This window comes from Silene latifolia, chromosome 6 (genome assembly GCF_048544455.1).
Source record: "Silene latifolia isolate original U9 population chromosome 6, ASM4854445v1, whole genome shotgun sequence".
NCBI lineage: Eukaryota > Viridiplantae > Streptophyta > Magnoliopsida > Caryophyllales > Caryophyllaceae > Silene > Silene latifolia.
In genome coordinates this window covers 13,135,820-13,145,693 of record NC_133531.1, presented here as the reverse complement: position 1 = coordinate 13,145,693, position 9,874 = coordinate 13,135,820, and the positions used below count along the sequence as shown (strand labels likewise).

At 41.2% G+C, this 9,874-nt stretch overlaps 1 non-coding gene across 1 annotated transcript; it reads left to right on the top strand.

Annotated features, from left to right (window-relative positions):
• Nucleotides 1–3,438: 3,438 nt before the first annotated feature.
• Nucleotides 3,439–3,545, top strand: LOC141589229 (small nucleolar RNA R71). The gene has a single exon (XR_012520178.1). It is a non-coding gene; the product is annotated as a small nucleolar RNA R71 (small nucleolar RNA).
• The last annotated feature ends 6,329 nt before the right edge of the window (nt 3,546–9,874 follow it).

Below are 9,874 nucleotides of genomic sequence, written 5' to 3'. Positions count from 1 at the left end.
GTGTACAATTACCTTAGAGCCCACCAAGTAGGAACGGAACTTGTTCATGGCATATATGACCGCCAAAAGCTCCTTCTCGGTGGTGGTGTAGTGTGATTGAGCTTCATCTAAGGTCTTGCTTGCATAATATATGGCATGAAGTTTGCCATTCTTTCTTTGTCCAAGCACCGCTCCCACCGCTACATCACTAGCATCGCACATCAACTCAAAAGGTTCTCCCCAAGTGGGAGGTTGCATAATTGGAGCGGTGATGAGAGCTTCCTTCAACCTATTAAAAGCGTTCAAAAACTCATTAGTAAATTCAAATGACACATCTTTGCCAAGTAACAATGTCAAAGGTCGGGTAATCAAAGAAAAATCCTTGATAAATCTCCGGTAAAAACCGGCATGCCCAAGAAAACTTCTAACTCCCTTGACATTAGTGGGAGGGGGTAAAGTTTTAATCACTTCAATCTTGGCTTGATAAACTTCCAAGCCTTTACTTGACACAACATGACCCAAAACAACCCCGAATGTCACCATGAAGTGACATTTCTCCCAATTCAAGACTAGACCGGTTTCTTGACACCTTTTCAACACCTTACTCAAATTAGCTAGACATCCATCAAATGAGGTGCCTACGACGGAAAAGTCATCCATAAACACCTCCATTATATTCTCAACATATTCGGAAAATATAGCTAGCATGCATCTTTGAAATGTGGCCGGCGCATTGCATAGCCCAAAGGGCATGCGCCTATAAGCAAAGGTGCCAAACGGGCACGTGAAGGTGGTCTTTTCTTGGTCATTGGGGTGAATCGGGATTTGGAAAAACCCCAAAAACCCATCAAGGTAGAAAAAGTGAGAGTGTTGGGCAAGTATTTCCAACATTTGGTCAAGGAAAGGGAGGGGGAAATGGTCTTTCCTAGTCGCCTTGTTGAGGCGTCTATAGTCTATACACATTCTCCACCCGGTTGTGACTCTTGTTGGGATTAGTTCATTCTTATAATTGGTGACTACCGTGACCCCGCCCTTCTTTGGCACAACATGCACCGGGCTCACCCATGCACTATCGGAGATAGGGTAAATTATACTTGCATCATAGAGCTTCAACACCTCCTTCCTAACCACTTCTTTCATTACGGGGTTAAGGCGGCATTGAGGCTCAATGGAAGATGCACTCTCATCCTCCAAATGAATGCGGTGGGTGCAAAAAGAAGGGCTAATCCCCTTGATATCATCAATTGAGTACCCAGTGACATCCTTATATTTTCTCACAACATCAAGTAACTTTTGAAGTTCGGTGTCATTGAGTGCACTATTGACAATAATAGGGTAAGTGTCATTAGGGCCAAGGAAAGCATGTTTAAGAGTAGAGGGAAGAGGTTTCAACTCCACTTGAGGAGGCGTGGATCTCTCCTCCTTTTTACCATCTCCTCTCAAGCTCTCAAATTCTTTGTCCGGGTCTTCTTCAATTGTTGCTTCCATAGCTAAAGCATACTCCCGGTGCTCCTTGCAATCTTTTACCTTGCCCTCAAGGAATCCTTGCAACCCCTTGTCTTCATCAAACTTATTCATATCAACCCATTCCTCAACCATGTCAATTATATAACAAGACTTTTCTTCCGAAGGCTCTTTCATAGCCTTGTTCAAGGAAAATTCTACCTTTTCTTCACCCACTTGTAGAGAAAGCTTTCCATTCTTCACATCAATCATGGCACCCCCCGTAGCAAGACAAGGGCGCCCCAATATGATGGGAATATGTGAGTTTTCTGGAATGTCCATCACATAGAAGTCACATGGGAATGCGAGTTTGCCCACTTTGAGCGGGACATCCTCCACAAGATCGATAGGGTATCTTACCGACCCTATCCGCAAGTTGGAGAGAAACCCTTGTTGGTGAAAGCTCATAACCCTTCAATTTCTTGAAAATTTTGAGGGGCATAAGACTAATGCTTGCCCCCAAATCACACAAGGCTCTCTCAATATGCAAGGTCCCAATTTTACAAGGTATGGAAAAACTTCCCGGGTCTTCAAGCTTTTGAGGAGCCTCATTCATAAGAATTGCACTACACTCCTTGGATAAGTTCACCGTGGTTGTCGGGCTCAAGGAGTTTTTGTTTGAGATTAGCTCCTTCAAGAACTTTCCATAGCTCGGTATCTCTTTGACGGCATCAATGAAAGGCATGGTAATGTTGATACCCTTCATCATGTCCATGAACTTTCCATATTTTTGTTCAAGCTTAGCTCTTGCCAACCTTTGTGGGAAAGGAATTGGTGGAACATAAGTTCTCACAACTAACAACTTGTTGCTTTGGCTCTTCAACAACTTTTGTTGGTTCATTAACCACCTTTGGAGTCTCCACAACAATTTCCACAAGCTCATCTTCAACCCCCTTTTCTTCAATTACCTTAGGAGGTTCAACCACAATTTGAGGCTCAACCATGTCACCCGGTTTACTACTCTTCCTCTTCTTGACAAATGTCCGGTCTTCCAAATCCCTTCCACTCCTCAAGTGGATAGCATTTATGGTTTTCGGATTCTCCTCGGTTTTACCTGGAAATTTTCCATGAGAGGCTTGTAGTTGGCTCATTTGGGAAGCCAATTGGGAGATTTGGTTGTCCGTCATCCGTTGAGAAGCTTGCACTTGGGTTCTAAGTTGGTTGATGGATGAGGTTGTCTCTTCTTATTTTTGAGTGGAATGGTTGATGAATTGTGTTTGAGAGCTCATTAATTGTTATATCATGAGCTCCACATTTGACTTTGGTTGGGTGGATTGTTGAAGAGGTTGGAAATTTTGTTGGAAAGGCGGGTTGGTTGGTGGATTGAGCGGTTGGAATTGTTATCTTGGTTGGAAGGATCTCCCTTGGAAACCCGGTGGACCTTGGTTGAAGGTTGTGTTTTGTTTTTGAGCTTGAAAGTTTGGTTGTTGTGATTTTTGTTGGAAGGTTGGGTTTTGGACATTTTGAGAACCATAAGAGAAGTTTGGGTGGGCTCTCATTCCGGGGTGATATTGGTTGTTGTTAAATGCTTGCTTGGCCGGACTAGACTCCCATATCCCGTTCACTTGCTCCATGCAATTTCCATCTCCTACCATCAAAGGACACTCATTGGGTGGGTGTCCTTGGTCTCCACAAATCTCACAACTATAAACTTGGTTCCTCATAGAAGAATTGCTAGATGTGTTACTTGAACTCATCAAGGCAACTTGTTGCTTAAGCTCTTCAATCAACCCTTTAACTTCAACATTATTGGCCGATTCAACCGTGGACTTTCCTTTCCTCTTGTGCCTATCATGGTTCCAATGAAAGGTACGAGAAGCCATCTCTTCAATGAGCTCTTTCGCCGTCTTGTGATCTATTTTATCCAATGCTCCCTTTCCCGAGCCGGAATCAAGGTTCATCTTCATTTCATTGTTCAACCCTTCATAGAAATTGTTGATGAGCTCGTCATCCCCAATACCGTGGTGAGGACATAGCCTTTGGAGGCCCTTGTACCTCTCCCATGCTTCATAAAGGGTCTCATCTTCTTGTTGGGTGAAGCCTTGAAGCTCACTCTTGATTCTTGCGGTTCGTTGAGGTGGGAAATACTTGTTTAGGAAAGCCTTAGAGACATCATCCCAAGTCCGAAGAGAGTCGGGTTCACAACTTTTAAGCCATTCCTTGGCACTTCCCCTCAAGGAGTAAGGGAAAAGCCTAAGGCGTAAGGCATCCTCCGACACTCCGTTGGCCTTGAACATGTCACAACTATCCAAGAACTCGTTGAGATGCTCGTTGGGGTTTTCGGTGGCTCCCCCACCGAATTGATTCCCTTGGACAAGTTGTAGCAAGGTGGCTTTCACATCAAAATTGTTGGCTTGAATAGTTGGCTTGACAATACTCGGATTCACCACCTTTTTCGGAGCCAAGTTATCTCGCATAGGAACCGCGGCCATTGTCACTTCTTCTCCCGGAGTTGCAAAGGGATTTTCAAAAGTTTCAAAAGCTCTTGGTTCTTCTCGAAAGTCTTCAACTACTAAATTTTCTTCGGATGGTGGTGTTTCTATAAGTCCTCTTCTACAGAGTGAATTTAGTCTTCTTGCGGTAGCTTCAATCTCGTGATCAATCGGATCAATCGGTTGACCTCTTCGAGTTCTCCTACTCATGCAAAAAGTCCTACAAACTCAAAAGAAGGATTAGTAACACAAAAGACTTAGTCTAAACTAGAACGAAAACAATTAATATCTAGCCGAACTCCCCGGCAACGGCGCCAAAAACTTGATGGTAGTCAAGCTATACCTCGCAAGTGCACGATTTTATCGTTGTACACTATTAAGGGTCGATCCCACAAGGAGTTGAAAAGATTACCAATTGTTCTAATTCACGAGCTTAGCTAAGTCAAACTAAAATTGAGAGGTGGTAACAATCTAGAACTAAACTAGCAAAATAAAAGGCTAATAAACTAGACATAGAGACAAGCAAAGAACAAGCGAGCAAGGATAAGAGTTGATCAAATAATAGGAAAGGCTAGAACTCGGTTCTTCCACGAGTATACATAATTCCACACATAAATTCTCTCGATTAATCTCAAGGGGTAGAAAGGTAAGGGGGAGATGACTCTAATTCACCTAGAACCTCCCTCTCGGGTTCGCAATAGGACACTAGCAATCCCAACTAACCCCCCTCTCGGGATCGAAAGTCGGTATCCCAAGTCTAAAGCCCAACAACCCGAAAACACATGTAATCCTCAAGGTAGTCTAGCATTAGCTAAGGTCATTAAGCCCCCATCAAAATCCGGGTCATCCCACTCCCTTTCTCGAGGGTCGATTTCAAACGCTAACTTAGAGGTACTCTACCCCGGTTCTCCCTTTCGGTCTCAACCGAGGTTAGCACTAGGGTCAAGTTCCGGGCACCCAATTTACAACCTAACCAACTCTCGTTGGTGGACAAGGGTCACAAAATGACACTACCAAAACCTCAATCCATAAACAATTAATTCCTCTAAGTTACCCTCACCAATTTCCCCCAACAAATTAACCTAAATGAGAATTAATTAGTGAAATTACCCATACCGGGTCAAACCAAGTCCTAGTAGAAGACTACTCACTATTCATGTTTCTAAAAGCAAAGGAAACAATAAAGATGGAGTCTTTCAACATAAACATAGTGGGATGATGAATTCTACTTCTAAACATGCAACAATTCACTAATAATGATGAAGAAAGATGAATTAAACTAATAATGAGGATGATTAAACTAAAAGACACAATATTTAACAAGAACAACTCAAAGGTTCAATCTTTAACTCAAGGGAGTCAAAGACTCAATCTTTGGGTGAAAATAACAAGGATGAACAAAGAAAAGATGAACAAGAGCGAAAACAACAACAATCAAACAACAAAGGATGGAAATTTAACATAAACAATTAAACAAAACTAAATGGAAAAGCAAATGTAAACTAATGAAATTAGGAAGAGAAATAATACCAACTCAAGAGCAACAAAGGAATTTGGATTGAATAATAAGGAAGGAGAAACCTTCAATCTTCTTACAACCCAATTTCTACTACTAAATATGATGTAATAATTGAAGAACTTGTCTAATTAAGGAAAGATTAACAACTTAATTAACAAGGGTTAAGCTTGGAAAGGGAAATTATTTCAGATCTGGGAGAGTGTGTACAAATGGTTAAGGGAGGGGGTATATATAGTTTCCACCAAGATTAGGGTAGGATTTGAAATGGGCTTGAAAACACGAGTCTACCCTCCCGGCAGGTCAACCGGCCGCCGGTCTTCTGGCCGGCTGGGAGGTTCCTGGAAGTTGAATTAATTTTGGAAGTCATCAGGTATGCACAGCCGGGCAACCGGCTGCCGGTCACTGACCGGCTGGGGGTACACTTGACTTGAATCTTGACTTCTGGGCTTGGGGGAACTCCCAGCCGGTTGGCCGGCTGCCGGCCTTATGACCGGCTAGGAAGTTCCTGTAACTTCCTTCAAAAACTTGATATTTCAGCTCATCTGTTCTCCCAGCCGGCTGGCCGGCCGCTGGGCCACCGGCTGGGGATCCTCCTTGCTTGATTTCATCTTCAATTGTATACATTTGCACTCCCAGCATGATTCTCTTCTTCTTCCATGCATAACTTAGTCATCCCGTCTTCCTTGCTTCATTTCACCCGTTCCCGCCTCAATTTCTGCAAGGGGGCCACAATGTCATAGTAAAGGGAATCAGGACATGAAATTCGAGAAAGGAAGTACAAAACCGACTCAAATGGAGTCGGAAAGCATGAGAAAAGAGGGGAAAAACGGCGCAAAAGGGGCCTATATCAGTGGCAATACCCGAGGTGCTTTTTCTATCCAACGAGCTCCCGGCATAATCCGCATCCGAAAATCCTACAAGATCAATGTCATAATGAGTTGGGTACCAAAGGTATAAACCTTGCGTTCCAATCAAATACCTAAAAATCCGTTTGACGGCTTTGAAATGTGATTCTTTAGGATTTGATTGGAAACGAGCGCATACGCACACACTAAATTGTATGTCGGGTCGACTAGCGTTTAAATAAAGCAATGAACCAATCATACCTCGATATACCCTTTCACTAACACTCTTACCATTTTTGTCTTTGTCAAGATTAGGCTTGGCAATCATAGGTGTAGGCATAGGATTCGAGCTAGTTAACCCAAACTTACTTATCACTTCCTTTAAGTACTTTTGTTGGTGGATCATGGTTCCTTTTTCATCTTGCTTAATTTGAAGACCAAGGAAGAATCCAAGTTCTCCCATCATGCTCATTTCAAAATCAGAAGTCATAAGATCCGAAAAGTACTTATAAAGAACGTTGTTAGTTGCACCAAAAATAATGTCATCGACATATACTTGCACAAGAACTATTTCCTCTGACTGTGACTTGATAAACAATGTCTTATCTACCGAACCACGTATAAAACCATTTTCTAATAGGAATTTTGAAAGCCTATCATACCAAGCTCGGGGAGCCTGTTTAAACCATAAAATGCTTTGTCAAGTTTAAATACGTGATTAGGGAACTCATTGTTTATAAAGCCCAGAGGTTGTTCGACAAAAACTTCTTCTTCAAGATAGCCATTTAAGAAGGCGGTTTTAACGTCCATTTGAAAGAGTTTTATGCCAACATGAGATGCAAAAGCTATGAGCATTCGTATGGCCTCAAGCCTAGCTACTGGTGCAAAGGTTTCATCGTACTCAATCCCTTCTTGTTGATTAAACCCTTGTACCACTAGTCTAGCTTTATTCCTTACGATTTCTCCAACATCATCGAGCTTATTGCGATAGACCCATCTCGTACCAATTATAGTATGTTGAGATGGTCTAGGGACCAGATGCCATACCTTATTTCTCTCAAATTGCTCCAATTCTTCTTGCATAGCCGTAACCCAATATTCATCGGATAGTGCTATTGTGATATTTGTGGGTTCAATTTGTGATATGAATGCTTCAAAAGCACATTGATTTTGGAGAGATGATCTGGTTTTGATTCCAGAGGTAAGGTCAATGGTTAAATTTGATAGAGGATGGGAACCTTCATGCTTCCATTTCTTTGTAACAAGGGTGTTAGAGGCCTCATTTGTTTCGGTTGGTTCTGATGCAACAGTGTCAGTGACTGTTGCATGAGGAATATTGTGTGAGGGTGTTTGTGGATTGGTTTCAATTTGGTTAGTGGTTGGTTCACTGCACTCCTCATTCCCCCTGGATGAGCTAGATCCATTTTGAGATGAGGGAGGGTTAGTTCCCCCTGAATTTTGGCCAACCTCCTCAAGCAACAGTGGCTCCAACTGTTGCTCAGCTTCTTCCACTACTTGATCCATGTCATGACGTATCATTCCAATTTCGAAGTCATCGGTCTTCCTCATCATCTTCTTCATCATTAACCTGAGTGTTTGAAACAAAGAGACTAGATTCGTCAAATATTACATGAACGCTTTCTTCCATTTTCATGGTTCTCTTGTTATAGACTTTGTAAGTTTTACTATGGTCGGAATAACCAACAAAAACACCTTCATAACTACGAGCATCAAATTTGCCTAGGTTGTCTTTTCCATTATTATGTACAAAGCATTTACTACCAAAGCACTTTAGATGTGAGATGTTAGGTTTTCTTCCTCATAGTAATTCATAAGGAGTTTTGTTAATGATTTTTCTAATCATGACTCGATTGTAGATATAATAAGATGTGTTAAGGGCCTCAGCCCAAAAGTTTCTTGGCACTTTAGAGCTAATGAGCATGGTCCTAGCCATATTTTCAAGAATTCGATTCATTCGTTCCACAACCCCATTTTGTTGAGGGGTTCTTGCGGCCGAAAAATTGTGGCTAATACCGTACTCATTGCAATAAGACTCAAATGATAAATTCTCAAATTCGGTTCCATGGTCAGATCTCAAGGAGACAAGTTTATAACCAAATTTGTTTTGGACCTTTTTAACCCAAATTAAGAATTCATCAAAAGTTTGATCTTTAGAACTTAAGAAAAAAAGCCAAACAAATCTTGTAAAATCATCAACAATGACACAAATATAGCGACTTCCACCTTTACTAACAATACGCATAGGTCCACATAAGTCTATGTGAATGAGTTCAAGAGGTAAGGAAGTGCTAACAATCTTTTTGGATTTAAAGGAGCATTTTACTTGTTTACCTTTAACACAATCGTCACAAAGTGATTTGAATTCAAATTTGATGTTAGGAATGCCATCAACTAGATCAAGCCTCTTAAGGGTATTAAGTGTTTTAGCATTTACATGACCAAGTCGTTTATGCCAAAGCCAAGGGTCATTCTTTTGGACACTCATGCATGATAGTGTTTGACTCGACAATGAATATAAGTTAGTCATGTAAACATCTTTGACACGTTTACCTTCAAGAATGAGTTCTCTAGTTTTTCCATCAATTATTCTACATTCACTAGCAAGAAATTCAACGATGTTACCTCGATCACACAATTGTGATATGCTTAGAAGATTGTGTTTTAAGCCTTTGGCAAGCAACACTTTGTCGATACATAGTGACTTTGACTTACCAACTTTTCCAATACCAATGATTTCACCTCGTTTGTTGTCACCAAAAGTCACCATGCCACCATCGTAGGCTTATAGCGAAAGGAATTGGCTTTCATCTCCCGTCATGTGACGAGAGCATCCACTGTCTAAGTACCAATTGCTGCTGCCTTTCGCTAATGCCTATAAGAAATCAAATGTTTAGTTTAGGAACCCTAACAAGTTTGGGTTCCTTCTTGACAACAACTTTCTTGACTTCTTTCTTTTTAATCCAAACATATTTAGCCACTTTAGTACTTCTTTCTAGGTCAAGGACTCTCTTTTCACAACCATTGAACTCATGACCAGTTTTACCACAGTAATTGCAGATAATGTACTCAAGAAGGTCAACATACTTTCTTCTTCGAAAATCAGTTACGCTTGGGTCTTGGTTTCGAGTGCAACAGTGCGTAGAACTGTTGCATTTGAAACCAAGTCCAGCATTTTTTTCACGGTTTTCATATTCTTGAGATTGTTTTAGAAGAAACTCCAAGACATTCTGTCTTCCTTCCCATTTCAAATATAACATCTTAGCCTCATCTAGCTCTTTGGTTATTTTTTCAATTTTAGCAAGATGATTAAGATTTAGTTGACCTACTTTGTCAAACGCATGTTTAGCATGTCTCACTTCATCACTAAGCAATAAGCCAATTTGCTCAAGTTGCTTGTTATCTCTTTTGCACAAGGTGAGGTCAGCTAACAGAGAGTCACGTTCTTTAGTTAGTGAAGACACATGTTTTGTGAGAGTCTCAATTTCCTTCATAGACTCAGATGCAACAGTTGCATCATCTGTTGCATGGATTTGTTCAACCTTTTTCAGAGTTTTAATTTGAACGAGAAGATCATC